This window comes from Coenobita brevimanus, chromosome 5 (assembly GCF_032717465.1).
Source record: "Coenobita brevimanus isolate Jiangsu-jjx chromosome 5, ASM3271746v2, whole genome shotgun sequence".
In the NCBI taxonomy this organism is placed as follows: Eukaryota; Metazoa; Arthropoda; class Malacostraca; order Decapoda; family Coenobitidae; genus Coenobita; species Coenobita brevimanus.
Window position 1 is genome coordinate 44067446 of NC_136958.1, and position 16024 is coordinate 44083469.

The window sequence follows — 16024 nt, forward strand, 5'->3', positions numbered from 1 at the left end:
CGTTTCTTATTCTCCCAAACTCATTCACCAAGCCTTGCAGTTCCCCTTCGTCTTTACTTAACCATTATCATCTACAAACGACAGAACAGGAAGTTTCCAAACGCTGCCCTCTCTCATTAGGGCCGCCCTAACATCCACTGCCCTACCTTGTATCTCTTTAATAACTCCATCCATATAGAAATTAAACAACCATAGGGACATGACTCATCCTTGTTCAGTTCAACATTCAGATCGAAAAAACTCACTCAATTCACCCTCCACACGCACTGTAAACCTAGCACCCTCATACATACACTTCACGGCATTCAAACAGCTTCCCATTTACACCATATATTTTTAAAATTTTCCACATTCCTGTCATATGGCGTCCTCAGATCCATGAAGGCCGTATAGAACTACTTTCCCTTTTCTAGAAACTTTTCCACTAAACACTTCAGGGTGAATATCTGATCTGTCTGAGCTTCCTCTGATAAATTATTATCAGTATAAAATGTTCTTGAATAATTTTTTTTTGTATGTTGAAACAGTAAGAATCAAAGTGTGGATATGTATTGTTGTCGTTGAAAAGATTCATTAATCAGGAATAAACTTTCTAATGAGTGGACCATTCTTGCATTCTAACCACATACATATTGCACTTAGTTGTTATAACTCTTACGAAAATTACCACATAGAATTATTACTTTCATAAGTGAAGATACATCACTGCTTTTTCAGACTGACCTGAATAAGATTCTCTCTCTCTCTCTCTCTCTCTCTCTCTCTCTCTCTCTCTCTCTCTCTCTCTCTCTCTCACCATTTCTCATAATCTGTGTCTCCGTTAACAAGATAGATGTTGGCCAAATGTTTGTTGCAGTTGAACACAGAGTTTATACGGTGTTACTTCAGCTGCTTAAACCAAACGCAACGATAAATTATAATCATGTTACTCACCCCACCATAAAGGAACTCATATTCAAAGGCATAAGCACATCCCTCTTCCTTTACTGCTGCCAGGGTAACAGAAGAGCTGCCTGTATTACAAATAATGTGATATTTAGCGGAAGGGAAAGCAGAAGGAGTAATGTACTACTTAGAGGAAGGCAAAGCAGACGGAAAGCAGCGCGATGGACTAATGTGAGAGCGTCTATATGGCTGGGATGGGAAGGTGGCCGGGCGGGTGTGAGAGGGGAGGCGCTGTGGCATAAATAGTGTCGTGATATTTCTCCTTAAATCATCACCGTAAATAAACGTCGTATTTATCACAACCTTGCGGCGATACTCAACTGTGTAATGGTCTGCATATTCTTTTATATGTTAAATTCCATTGCCTACTTGCACCCCTCTTTTCTCTGTACCCAAACCTCGTCAACCCCCACACCACACCACACGTCTGCCCAGGTCATCCCTATGCACTCTTCTCCTCTCATTTGTGAGCGATTTGACCCAACGTCGAAGCCCGTGGAATTCAGACCTCGCATAACGAGAGCAATGGCAGCGCTAATTGTTGACACTGGAAATTTGGTCAGCTATTCAATATTACCAACTTCTGCTGTGCCCCGACTCTGGGTTCTATTCCAGCCTTGGCGGATATCTAACGTGGTTGCTGGTAGTAAGTCCCTGCAAATGCTAGGCAAAGAGTGCATCCTATCAGTTCATACTAAGGACTGTTGGCCCATACAGAGGGATCTGTAAATAGCGCTCCACAAGAAATTTCCTGACGGTATTTTGAGTTACGAGGACGGCTTATTAGGTCTGCTGGTGTGGGCGTGGGGATAACTGTGGGAGTTGGAAATGAATAAAGGATGTAAGGTCGATGATGATACTCTGATTTAGCCGTCCCTGCAACACACGAGAAATCCCCTGGCGGAGTGGAGGAGGAGGGTTGTGTATGGATCATTTTTATAACAAGGATTCCGATTCCACACAAACAGGTAATAATATACAACACTTTGATTTCCACGTGGTCCCTCTTCATTCGTACTTGGTTAGCGTGTAGGAAGTTTTTTTTTTCTCTCTCTCTCTCAGACACAAACACACACAGTTTTAATGAAGGCCATATCTAAACCCGTATCTAAATCGTTCCCAAGCACTGAGAGAGAGAGAGAGAGAGAGAGAGAGAGAGAGAGACTATTAATGAAGGCCATTTGTAAACCCTTCAGTTTGAAAAATCCCCCTTAAGCTGAATAAAATCGTCTGGTGGCAGCAAGATTGAAACAAGGAACCTGTCACAGTAGTAAAGACGATTTATATTTCAGTATGATGCTTTTAATGTTTTATTTCAATCACCAGACGGTTTTATTGAGCGAAGGGGGACCGTCGTGCTAAATCAAGGGTGAAAGAAAAGAGACTAAGATAACGTTATTTGTCATCATCATCATCATCATAATCATCATCGTTTAGATAGGAGCTCCTTCATGTGGTGACACCGATACAATTTGGTAGCTCAGCTGCCCATTCTCGTCCCTCGCCTCCCTACATCCCGAAAAATGTATGATGGACTGCAGAAGGGGGAAACTTTAATTTACAGTCCACCGATTTCACGTCCAGATGATTCAGGGCTAACAACAACAGCAACAACAACAACAACAACAACAACAACTGCTGCTGCTGCTGCTGCTGCTACCGCTGCCACCGCTGCTGCCGCTGCCGCTGCTGCATTTCCACAAGTTAGATTTTTCGTATTATAGGAATTAGATACAGGCTCCACTAATTTAATCAGTTCTTGGGGTTAGTATTAGGCTGAACGAAATTATCCGAAGACTAAAACGTAAAATTTCGGACTCTGCTTATAATGGTTGAGACTGAGAAATATCTGTTTGTGTAATGTTCTGCCAACAGCTCCATTCGTCAACACTCAAGAATGGTGTGTATGCAGAGAGAGAGAGTTTTTGTCACAAAGGTCGTGTTCGCCGCCACCAGAGGCCACTGTAATAGCTTGACTGAGTGGGTCAGTATTCGTCTGCTTTCAACCTCGAGAGATCATGGCTCTGTCACACAAACCCGTTCAGTATTAGTAAAACGTGACGCACTAGCTTTGAGGGAGTCTGTTTTTTGAACGTGGGCCACCGAGAGCCACTTTTTTTTTCTCTTGTCTGTTCACTTTGCCTTTTTGGCATCGACGTAGAGTACATAAATCACATTAAGAGAATATCAGAGTCTTGTCTGCAGAAAAGAAAAAAAAAGGTAAGGAAAGGTCGATCTTTTCACCGAGGACCACCGAGAGCCACCTAACACAACCTAACATACCCTAACCTTGATTTTCAAGTGGCCCTCGGTGTCTGTCGGTGGCCTTCGGTGAAAAGACCCACCACTTTGAGGTGTTTCGGTCACGGTGAGCTGAATGTTACATCTTGCCGTCCTCTAAAGTTGCTATTATGACCTGTGGAAAAAAAAAATAATCAGAATAGAAACTATTATGAACCCAAGAATGAATCTCAATAAACCCGAATAATACTGATTTGGAAGAATAAGAAGGAATTTAAAAGGTGCTACAACAGAAATGAGATCGGAAGTTCCAGCAGTAGATTTTTCTTGTTGATGAACGGATGCAACTTACTGTACTACAAGGTAAGTTTATAAGGTTATTAAAATTAATTAGGTGAAACTGCAGGAGAGCTCCCATGCATATAATTTTCGGTTATATATTTTTCTTAATAGGCTATAACGTAATTATCTTTGTAATAGCTTTAAAAAGTCGCGGAAAAGCGGAATTTTGAAAATAGTCGTATCAGCTATAAAACCACCAGTTTTAAACGCAAACCGTGGCAAGCGGCTACCCGCCATGTCGGACTTTTAGTTCATGTCAGTCCGTCACTAATCGTTCGTCCCTACCAACCTAACCTGGTATGACCACCAACCTAACCTAATATGACCAACTGTAACCTAACCTAATATGACCATCCGTAACTTAACCTAATTTGACCTACTGTAACCTAACCTAACCTAATATGACCATCCGTAACTTAACCTAATTTGACCTACTGTAGCCTAACCTAACCTAATATGACCTACCGTAACCAACCCTGACCTAATATGACCTACCGTAACCAACCCCGACCTAATATGACCTACCGTAACCAACCCTGACCTAATGTGACCTACCGTAACCAACCCTAACCTAATATGACCTACCTAACCTAATCCAACCAAACCTAAATTCATTGAACCTAACGTAACTAATCTGAACAAACGGGGACGAATTAGTTGCGGGGTCCAAATCAGCTCATTGCCCTTTGTAGGACGCCACCACCGACGTCAACATATCTAACTTTGTGGTCTTGAGTGACATTATTTTCGCTGAATGTGGATGTCATGAATGAATTATACTGTCTTTAGTAACAAATATTTCAGCAGAATCAGGGTGTCATACACGAATTTAAAGTTATGAAACATTAAACTGTCATAAAATTTTCTTTGTTTGGCAAAAAGTGCTCTCCTGCAGTTTGTCCATTAATTATTTATCACATTAAAAAGTACAGTTCAGCAGGACAAGAGCTTCGTCACTTAACATAATGGTAGTAGATTATCGATTAAAATGAATAAAGTTACAGCTGAGGAGTAAGGAAATATGAAAGGAAGATGCAATTCGTAAATATGCAACAGTAATTCTTTGGTCACATCCTGTATTGTCGGTGGGTAAGGCATACTTTTACATGTTACACCTTCTTACCCTCTTGGATGTTCGTGGCAGACTTGGCTCAAACTAAACAAGGTGAAAAAAAAGACGAGCATATTTTACTGAATATGTGAGATAAATCGCTAAAGAAGAATTAACTAGGACGTGTTTTATGTCGACTAGGTCTCTACCCAACGACATGCATTTCCTTGGCCACTTTTGATAAGGTAAAATCCAACCATAACAGTGTTTTTTGTTGCGCATACCAAAGGCAATTGAAATGTTTGTTTACTGTATTACTGATAGCTCCGTGTTTGCACTGGCAGCTTGTAGTACTGTATGATATATAGGAACGATGTGACATAATATTAATATCACTCCTCGAACATTTGTTCAACATGAAATTAATATCACATGTCATGCATTTATATGAACCATGAAATTGAGTGACACGCGCACCACCTCCTCCCCGTGTGTGTGTGTGTGTGTGTGTGTGTGTGTGTGTGTGTGTGTGTGTGTGTGTGTGTGTGTGTGTGTGTGCGTGTGCGCGCGCAGTTTATTTCTTCAGTGTCCCATGTCATTAAACAGTATATAGATTTGGCCAGGAGTCCCACACCAGGTCAGCCAGTCAAGCTACCAAAATAAAGTCCAGTCAGTGCAATGACGTCACGCACCGACCTCATAGCCACATCCTCCACTCACTAAGTCTCCTTCAGTGCTTTTGCTTTCTGTGACAAGTGTTTATTTTTTCCCATTATTTCCATGTGAAACTCAATTCTTTGTTACAACTTTCATTCACTCTTTAATCTACGGTAGTTATCTTACTTTCACTGATAACTCTAATGGGGAATATTGGTAGATTGTCGAGTAAGGGATCGAGTAGTAACACTGTAGTTTCCCTTATGGTAAGCAGTATCTCACTTCGATAAATAAAAAAATCCTTGAGACATAAAAATACTTGAGAACACATACAATCAATCAGTGACTACCAACATTCACAAGGAAGTGCAATATGATCTCTACACAACTACAGTATAGTACACTGATGATACCTAATTCTCTTCAAATTGTCATGATTATTAATCAGTGTGAAACTCTACGCGGCTGTACAACACTGACATACATCTACGCGAACTGCCGGAATGATTAATGAAGGTTTAAGAACTCAGGGCAAGGGAAGATTAAAGAACACAGGATGCCCCAAATTCCTCATTAGCTGAACTTCTGCTCTCTCTCTCTCTCTCTCTCTCTCTCTCACACACACACACACACACACACACACACACACACACACACACACACACATATCCAAAGTGCCTGTCTGTCTGAAATCGGAAATATGTTCCCGTCCACAGGAAACTTTATTGCTAAGGCCAAGTAAACTCGAACACTGGGTTGCATGACAAGTAATAGACAACAAAAACCCTCTGGAAGAAATATATATCAGCTAATAATTATTCCAAGTACATCAGGTGTATATATGGAAGCTAAGAAAGTGGACTGAGCTTCCCTTCACCTGGCCTATCTTGCCCACACCTGGATCTCGCGTGACGTCACCTCTCACCTGCGTCAGCTTGCGGGGCTAGCAGACCTGGTGTGAGTGGATCCTGGATTTGGCCACCTAAATGTATTATTAGTGACCAATTTAAGAGGAAATTTATTACTGTACTTTGCTAGTCTTTATTGCACCCGCGCTCGTGGAGTGTGTGTGTGTGTGTGTGTGTGTGTGTGTGTGTGTGTGTGTGTGTGTCTGTCTGTCTGTCTGTCTGTCTGTTTGTCTGTCTGTGTCTGTGTGTCTGTGTTTGAGTGAACTTGAACAAAATAAAGTTTTATCCGATTTTAACCACTTAGTGCATTTGCGCACGGTCATCCCAAGGATTAACCTATTGCTTTTGAGAACAATGGGGCTATGATCAAGGTTACAAGGCTTGGTCAAAGTTTGACCTAACAGTGTCATCTTAAACAGTTTTTATCAGCTTCAGACTAAAGTAGGTGGAAGGAGCGAGAGTAAGACAGGAACGAAGGGATTTGATAATGAGATCAGTCAGAGGTCAAATATCAAACTGTGTTTCTGTGTGTCTGCAAAATACATAAAACTCGATTTAGACCTAACTTCATGGAAGAGTTGACGATCAGCCAAAAAGTTGACATACCGGGTACTGATTATCAGAACAACTGGTCAGGGGTCAGGTCACATGATAACGTCGCAAGATCATCTTAACGTTTAACCGATTTAGACGGAACTGTTCGGAAAGGTTCAGGTTAAAGGCAGGTATAAAGGGATTGCATTTTGAAAATAATAGGTCAAAGGTCAAGACCATATGAGAACGTCGAGTGAAAATGGCATGATCCAATTTACTTCAACCATGGTGGAGAGGTTAAGGGTGAGCTAAGAACCAAGTAATTCGATTTTGAGAAATTAGTCAAAGGCCAAGGTCTCTCTCTCTCTCTCTCTCTCTCTCTCTCTCTCTCTCACACACACACACACACACACACACACACACACACACACACACACACACACACACACAGTAGAATTTATTATCTTTCCACCAAAAATGTATCCCTGTATTAGTCTGTTTATCTTGAAGAAAATGACCCTTTTCCTTACTTTAATTTCGCATCATTTGCTGACTTTTACCGTTTTTCTTCTTTCCCTCACTCCCTCTGTGTAGTGTCAGTAAAGTTGTTGCTCGACTTCCTAATGTACAATGTGTTTTACACGAACAGTTTTTGAGGCTGATATCGTTTTTAAAGGACACACATAGTTACCTACACCAAAATATAATATAATTGTGTTTCGTCTGGATGCCGATGGCTGAAAGTCACTCGTTATCCACAGCCGTGACATACCCCTAAACAAGTACGATATGGGGATTGGCCTGGGAAGAACAGGGGAAGGGAAGCAATGCTATTCCACTCTGGCACCTCCTGAATTTTTTTTTAATTACTGTCTCAAGGAGAAATTTCCTAAGCAGAGCAAGTGATGTCTAAACAGCACAAGAATTTATGGGCTGAAGATATATACTGATTTTGTCTCTCACACCTGCGTCACGAAGGGATCTTTCTTGGGCTAAACAAATTTGCTGTAAGCAAGAAATACAGAGTCGTTCATTACTCTGAGATCCCAGATTAAGTTCAATATTATCGCTTTTAATGAACATTTGTGTGCGTGGTCGTGTTCATGCACATGCGTATGTACTGTACACTTGTGTTGGGGTGTCGGGTTCATAGACTAAATTGTGGTTGGTGGAAGTATGTCAGTAAGGCAATGTTAGGGTCACCCAGGACGAACCCTTTGCCCTTTTCATTTTATATATGGCGGTCGTTTGCCTTCGTCTCACTCATCATTGAAGAATTTATTGACCACAGAGTACATCATTGTGGAGTTCATCTATCTATCTATCTATTGCCAGACGCCTCAATCCCGTTTGGGGTGGCCATAAACAAATCGCCTCCAAGTCGCCCTGTCCTCCGCCATTTCACTGCCCTGCTCCCAACTCACACCCCCCTCTCTCATATACCTCTCCACCCCATCCCTCCATCTCATCCTCGGCCTCCCCCTCCCTCTTCCCCCCTCCACCTCACTCACATTCATTCTCTTCGTCAGTCTTTCACCCTCCATCCTCTCCACATGGCCAAACCACCTCAGTGTGTTCCTCATAACGCTTCCTATCACATCCACATCCACACCACAACGCTCCTTTATATCCTCATTCGTCAGCCTGTCACTCCATGTGACTCCACAGGCTCCTCTTAAATAACTCATTTCCACTGCTTTCACTCTTGACTTGTGTCCTTCCAACAACGTCCAAGCTTCACTTCCATACGTTAGAGTTGGTATCACAATACTGCCATGTAGTAACTTTTTCACTTCCATGCTCACTTCCCTGTTTCTTATCACTGCTTTCAAAGAACCAGCAACCTTTCTTCCCTGCTGTACCCTTTCAAGCACTTCACCCTCCAAACCTCCATCCTTACTCATCACACTACCCAAGTACTTAAACATACTCACATTTTCCAGTTCCTCACCATCCAACCTCGCTGTACATTCACTAACTTCACCTTTCTCAAAGACCATCACTTTACTCTTCTCAACATTCACCTTTAGATTCCGTTTCTTACACACTCTCCCAAACTCATCCACCAAGCCTTGCAGCTCCCCTTCGTCTTCACTCAACAACACAGTATCATCTGCAAACAACTGTAGAGGGAGTTTCCAAACACTATCCTCTCTCACCAGGGCCACTCCAACATCCACTACCCTACCTTGTACCTCTTTTATTACCCTATCCATGAACAGATTGAACAACCATGGAAACATGACACATCCCTGTTTCAACCCAACTTTCAAAGAGAAAAATTCACTTAGTTCACCATCCACACGCACTTCAGCCTTCGCACCATCGTACATACTCTTCACAGCATTCAACAACTTCCCATCTACTCCATATATTCTTAACACTTTCCACAATCCTTGTCTATCCACCCTGTCATATGCTTTCTCCAAATCCATGAAAGCCGCATACAACTTCTTTCCCTTCTCTAGAAACTTTTCCACTAAAGATCTAAGAATGAATATCTGATCTACACAACCTCTTCCCTTCCTAAAGCCTCCCTGTTCTTCTCCAACTAATTTCTCTGTTCTTTCTCTAACTCTGTCAATAAGTATCCGTCCATATACTTTTCCTATTATACTAAGAAGACAAATGCCCCTATGATTACCACACACTTCTTTTTCCCCTTTTCCTTTGTACAAGGGAACAATTATACCTGACTTCCAATCCTCCATAATAATTCTGAATCCTTTCTCCCTCCCAGTTGTGCACTCCCACTTAAAATGTTCCTCTGACACTACGTGGAGCCCATCTGCTGAAATGATTCGGTGGCATAACTAGGATTATCAAAATAATATGACCAAGGACCAGCCAACCTGCGTCATATGCTGGACGAAAGAGGACTCATCAGTGTAGATTAAAGGTGTTTCCACGAATTTTTAGGTTGGTGAGGCAGATTTTAGGAGTAGCCAGTACCACTCTAGCCATCCCTCAGGCAACGCCACTGAATCGATAACGTAAATTGCTTATTCAACAAAAGTGAACAGAGAGAAAGAGAGAGAGAGAGAGAGAGATGGCGGTGCCCGGGAAGAGGGAGATGGAAGGCAGGAGCATGTTATCCCTTCATCCACCTAAATACTGTATTCGCCAAGGATTGCCACTCACTTTAATCGCTAATAAAATGCATGACAACAAATATCAGTCTTGAGTCACATCATTCCTATATAAGTTTAACCTTGAACTTCACACACGGATATGTCAGTGATATAGCAAACAAACTCTTGATTTCCTTTGGTATGCACAATATTAAACACTGTTATGGCTAGCTTTTGCCAGATCATAAACGGTCGAGGAAGGGAATGTCGTGGGTAGTGATCTAGGAAGCACATAACACTACGTATCTAATTCTTCCTTAGCTATTTTTCTAGCATTTTCAGCGAAATATAATCATGTATTTTTTTTTATTGCAACCCAGTTTGCTGCATGAAAATGGAAGAGGATGTAAAGGTGTAAGATGTATAAAATATCTGAGGACACTGTGAAATCTCCTTATCCACAGACAAAACAACTCGTGACCAAAGAATTACACTTCCATATTTTTGGATAGCATTTTTTCTTTTCCATTTTTTTGTTGCTTTTACTTATTACATCCTCACAGCCTTTGTTATATTAAAAGCTAAAACTGTTGGGAATATGTATGTATATACTTTTTTTTTAAACATTCCTGTCACCATATATAGCAGCCATGTGTGACAGGGGGTATTGTATAAAAGGAAACTAGCACGTGATCCCGTCTCCGTCTACACCTAGATGCCAGCCTCCACCATCTGTCCCAGGGATCTGTTCCCTTCTTAACAAATTTTCTCCGTGCATCAATAGTCTTCCTTGAACCTGGTTTCCCCCATGGACCTAGTTTCCCCATGACCCAGTTTTTGCTCATGGACATTTTCCATATGGACAAGCTTTTCCCCACAGGCCTTTTTCTCCATAGACCTATTTTTCCCATCGACCTAATTCCCCCATGGACTTAAATTTCAATCATGGCTCTATTTTTTTTTATGGTCTTTTTTTTGCTCTTGACCTTTTTTTTTTTTTCTTCGTGGCTCTATTTTGCTTCCTGAGATCTGTTTTCCCTTCACGAACTCATTTTCCCTTCATTGGCCTATTTTCTTTCTTGGACCTTTATTTCTTCATGGACCTATTCTTACCATGGATCTATTTTGCCTTACGGACTTTTGCTTACTCCATTTGGAAACGCCCACTCTGCACTTAGGCATTTTATTTCGTGGAGCTTTGTCCTCACGTGGATCAGTTTTACGCAGTGGACTTGCAGTATGATTCCTTCTTGGGCCCTTTTCCCCAGGGATATAAGCTGTTCCCCACGGACATTTTCACACCATAGACCTATTCATCCCACGGACCTATTACACCATTACCCACCCACCCATCTGCCCCTTTAACCCCCACACATTACTCTTCCTGCCAACCCTGCCCTCACACCCTGCCCACGCACTCACGCCACCACCCACTCACCCTGCACACACACTGACTCAGCCAGTGCCCAGCCACCCGTCTAGTTACCAGTCTACCCACCCAGCCACCAAACTCCAAACTTACACACACACACACACACACACACACACACACACACATAGCGGTATGTGTTACAGGGACAATGTGTAACTAGTGATTTCATGAAATCCCTATAGAATTCGTGAAATGAATTTAAATTAGAATGGGTTAATTTAGGTTAGGTTAATATAGGGTATGGTTAGGTTAGGGTGGGATAATCTAGACTAAGTTTAGGTTAGGTTAGGCTGGGCTAGTTAGGTAAGGCTAGGTTAGGTTAATTTATATGAACGCTTAACATAACATTCGTCTAAATTAATCTAATCTGACCTAACCTAACTAATCTAGCCTAACCTAACCTTAACCTAGATTATCCTATCCTGACCTAACCGCACCCTAATTAACCTAACCTTAATTAACCCATTCTAATTTAAAGTCGTTTCACGAATTCCTTAAGGATGTCATGAAATGACTGGTTACACAAATTCCCTGTAATATATACCGTATATATATATATATATATATATATATATATATATATATAGATAGATAGATAGATAGATAGATAGATTTTTATTAATACCTGTATATACCGTATGTAAATATATTTATTTGTGTATCTCTCTGTATATATATATATATATATATATATATATATATATATATATATATATATATATATATAGAAGAAACATTACCCGTGCGCACACACCAAAGAGTATCGGTGCACAATGACACGAAACAGTTTGAGATCGGACGATGGCTATTGAAAACTGATTGACGATTTTCCTCCTTATATTGATGAACTTTCTTCCATAAGGATGCTATATATGGCTTGTTTGCAACATTTTCTAATGCATATTGTCATTATATGTATATTAAAATGATTATGGATAAATCGTATTGAGAATTCTTGAGCTTTTGATCATTTCGGATATCATCGTACCCTACCTACGCGATACTTTTTTGGGAGTGACTACCTAGGCTTATGTGGCAAGTTTTAAACGCGAGGCACTGGTACCATTACACCATGGTGTGATAAAAGTCAAGCCATGCGAAGTTTGTGAAGAACTAAGTGAATCCATTATGGGAGGATATATTTCAACCCGAACCCATATGACGACCCATACTTCAGTCATCTGGATTTTTTCCTAGCCCTACACAGCCCTATACAACTAGGTAAAGTAGATGTGGTCTGGCTACGTCTTTCACAGAGGGGATAAAAGATGGGCAGCCTGGGTAACGGAGTGGCAACCCAGCAACAGGGTGAGCGGAAGAAGCAGACAGAGGAGTTGGAGGTGAATACTGGAGGTGTTTTGGGATTGGACTGAACAGACTAAGAGCCAGTAGTTTAAAATGGAGAAAGATGGGAGATGCCTTCGTGCTGCAGTGTACTGACTTACGTTGTTGCTGATGAGGGTGATTCATACACACACACACACACACACACACACTGCAGACTGTATAAATCTATCTGGCCATCTGTCCAATATTCGTTTCTCATTTGCATAAGAAATGTAACTAGTGTTGTGGTATGAGTGGCTGACTGAACGAATATATGCGGAGACACTGGAGCCCGGAGGTGAGTTGCCACAATCCCTTCAGTGAGTCGTGTTTCACCTCCATCCTTCCTGCTACTCACTCCAGCACCCCCAACTCATAAACGTACCGTAGGCTAATATAGTGTGCCGGACCAACCAACACTCACTAGACATCTCACAGTCAACTCCTTCCTACCCTCAGCCTAGGAAATAGGCTAAGGAGGATCACCATCCCACAGCCGGTGTTTATTAACCTTCATATTAAGACTTTGCGTTTGATTGACTTACAAGTGTTCAAGCACTATCATCTTTTTTCTCTGGCTTACACAAGTGATTGACAAAGGAATGATTCACCGGTGACACGTGATAAAGGAGGGAGATGGGGGTAATGCCTCATAAACCATCACCGCAACAGCCGTAAAGGTGAGTTTTATTTGTGTGGTAGGTGGCGGCGACCATCATCCACTCACGTGATGTAGCGCTACCTACTTCCTTAGGTTTTATCATTCTTTTTCTGTGCCTGCCCTCCTCTCTTCCTATTTCTCCTATCCTTCCTGTCACTTCTTATTCCTTTTCTTTCCTTTACAGGTGGCTTTACATTGTGTGACAAGCCAATGGTTTCCTGTAAGCCAAGAAACCATTTACAACGCTGGGTGGTAACCGTATAACCAAACCATACATGCTCCCTACGTGTCAACAGGTGGGTTGGTGGAGGGTTGGTGCCCCTCCCTGTAAAACAACTAACTCAGTGTCAAATGGCCACCCTTTGCGGGATTGTGGTGTCTGGCAATAGATAAATAGATAGATAGTATGTTTTAAGCATGTGTTACATATTCCAGACATGGCCTGTGCTCGTTAACGAAAGTTGGAAATGTAGCGTAGGCTAATTCTTGTATTATTTTATTATTATTATTATTATTTTTTAAATCTTTGGGACACTTATCATACATTTTCTGTCAGTTAAATGTTGCTAGCTATTCCTCATCACCTTAAGATACTTTTCATTGAGGAAGTACTGACACTGATCCACGTATTCCCCCAATCGTTTATAGAATTATTGCAGCCATTATAATTAGACAAAATTTTTAGTGATGCCATTCTCTGGGTATTTTTGCGTATTTTCTTTTGGCATACTTTTGGTTTCTCTAGATTTTTTTTTTTTTTCACCTTACGGGAACATTTTGTGGTGTATAGGTTAGATATACTATAACCTTTCACTGCTAGGGAGCTGTTTGCATGAAATTACCTGGTAGTAGCAAGAACAGAATAGAAAATCTGTGTGGTAGTAACTTTGCAACCACTCAAGATATCGTCACAAAATCCTGCAGATGTGTAGTAGGGAAAAAAAAATCGATCACGAGTTCGAAATTGGTGAAAGTAGGTCAAGGTCTGTGTGTCAGTTACCACGATAACTTCGCAACCGCTCAAGATATTATCACAAAATTTTACAGGTATATAGTAGGGATGAAAATCTCCTACAAGTTCGAAATTGGTGAAAGTAGGTCAAGGTCATATTTTGAGCCGCGCTGGATATGTATCGGCTCGCGGCTGGTGTGATTTCCCCCCTTGGAGTATTTTCTCTCTCTCTCTCTCTCTCTCTCCTTTTTTGTTTTCCCTGTATCTCTTGCTATCACTGGATGATAAAAGTTTGCCATTGTCAATGCCAGACGATTTTATTCAACCTTTACAGAATATTTTGGAGCAATGACTACTAGTCTTTTAGTTAGATAACATATTTTTGAAAGTTTATTCTTGCCACCTTCGGGGCGATTTTATTTAGCGTAGAAAATATATGTCCAGTTAGGGGGAAAACTTCGCCTAATATTCCACACGCAGCACTTTCTTCTGTCGGTTACTGTTGGTAAGCTGAGAGAGGCTTGGTAGGTTTCTCTGCCCACATAGATGATGCTCTCTGATACGCGTAAGGGCGGAACGTGGCGGACGTGCGATGAAATGTGAAGTTGACGAAGTGAAAGAGTAAGCGAATTCTCTTTCCTGACTTCACACATTTAGTATTTCCTTCCCTGATTACTTAAATTTCGGACTAGAATTTGACGTAGGATGTTGCATATGATTTTTAAATTTCGGACAGCTTATTCACCATTTCATAAAGAAATTGTTGAGTTTCCCAGCGCAAAATGTTGCATGCATTACCTCGTGCTTTGCAACGTTACAGTGCGGCTGCTATTTCATATTCCTTTACTGAACTATTTTCTCTTTGGGCCTAGATTTCGAAATGGGTATCATTTTCTAGGATTTTTGTTTTTTTTCACATTACGCCTTAAACATCTCTCCCTCCCCGTTCATGGTGTTAATAACTCTAGGATAGTATTTCCGCTACATGATTATATTTGCCTGAGTGAGCCATGGGGGACTTAGGGCCGTACTATAAAAACTAAGCGCCAGTATTGACGAACGTGAGCGTCTGACGTTCCTGTTTTTCGTATCATAAATAAATTGTGAATGAATAAGTGATGACGCAGCCCTGAGGGGATATTCTCCCGTATTTGGTCTGATCAACTTTTCAGCTCAGGTGCGGGTAAGGGGATGGGTCTGTTATTATGTGGCGGGGGTAAACCAGTTCTGCTGTCGGGCCCTGCTGCGGATGTCGCTGATTGCATTGCGCAGTTGACCCTTGTGCGGTGTGGTGCAGTGAGGATCTGTCCGTTCTCCCCTTTGGGGCTAAGATGCGAATGAATGTGTTTGAATGGATGAGTAAATGGGGAGTGTGTCGTCCTGTCTCGGCTACCTCCCTTTCCTTGGGGGAAGCAGCCTAGGTATATAGATAGATAGATAGAATACGGCCGTTAACCTCTTCAATTCAGTTACCTTTTTCTGATTTTATTTTTCTTTTCTATACTTTTCAAAGCGGAGGTATTATAAGCCTCATTAACTCTCACTCCCAGAGGACTCGAGCTGAGTAAAATCGTCTGGTAGCATCAAGAATAAACTTTAAAATACGTCCCCGTACTGAAGAGATCGATTATACAGCCATATGTTTTGTAATTCGAATAACGTATACAGTGTTCGGTACAGCAGGGTGTCTAGTGCAGGCTGGCAGCGGAGGGAGGGGGGTAAGTAGGGTGGTCATAAAAGCTTCGTTTGCTCTGACAACTGTAAATGTTTGCGCGAAAAGGTAAATAATCATGTAATCGCTTTATTCCAGGTGCTGTGCTGGCTTGCATGATACGTAGATCTAGTTGTTGCCTTACTGTTCCCCCGCACTGTACCGTTGGGGACAAAAGTTTGCTTAATATTTC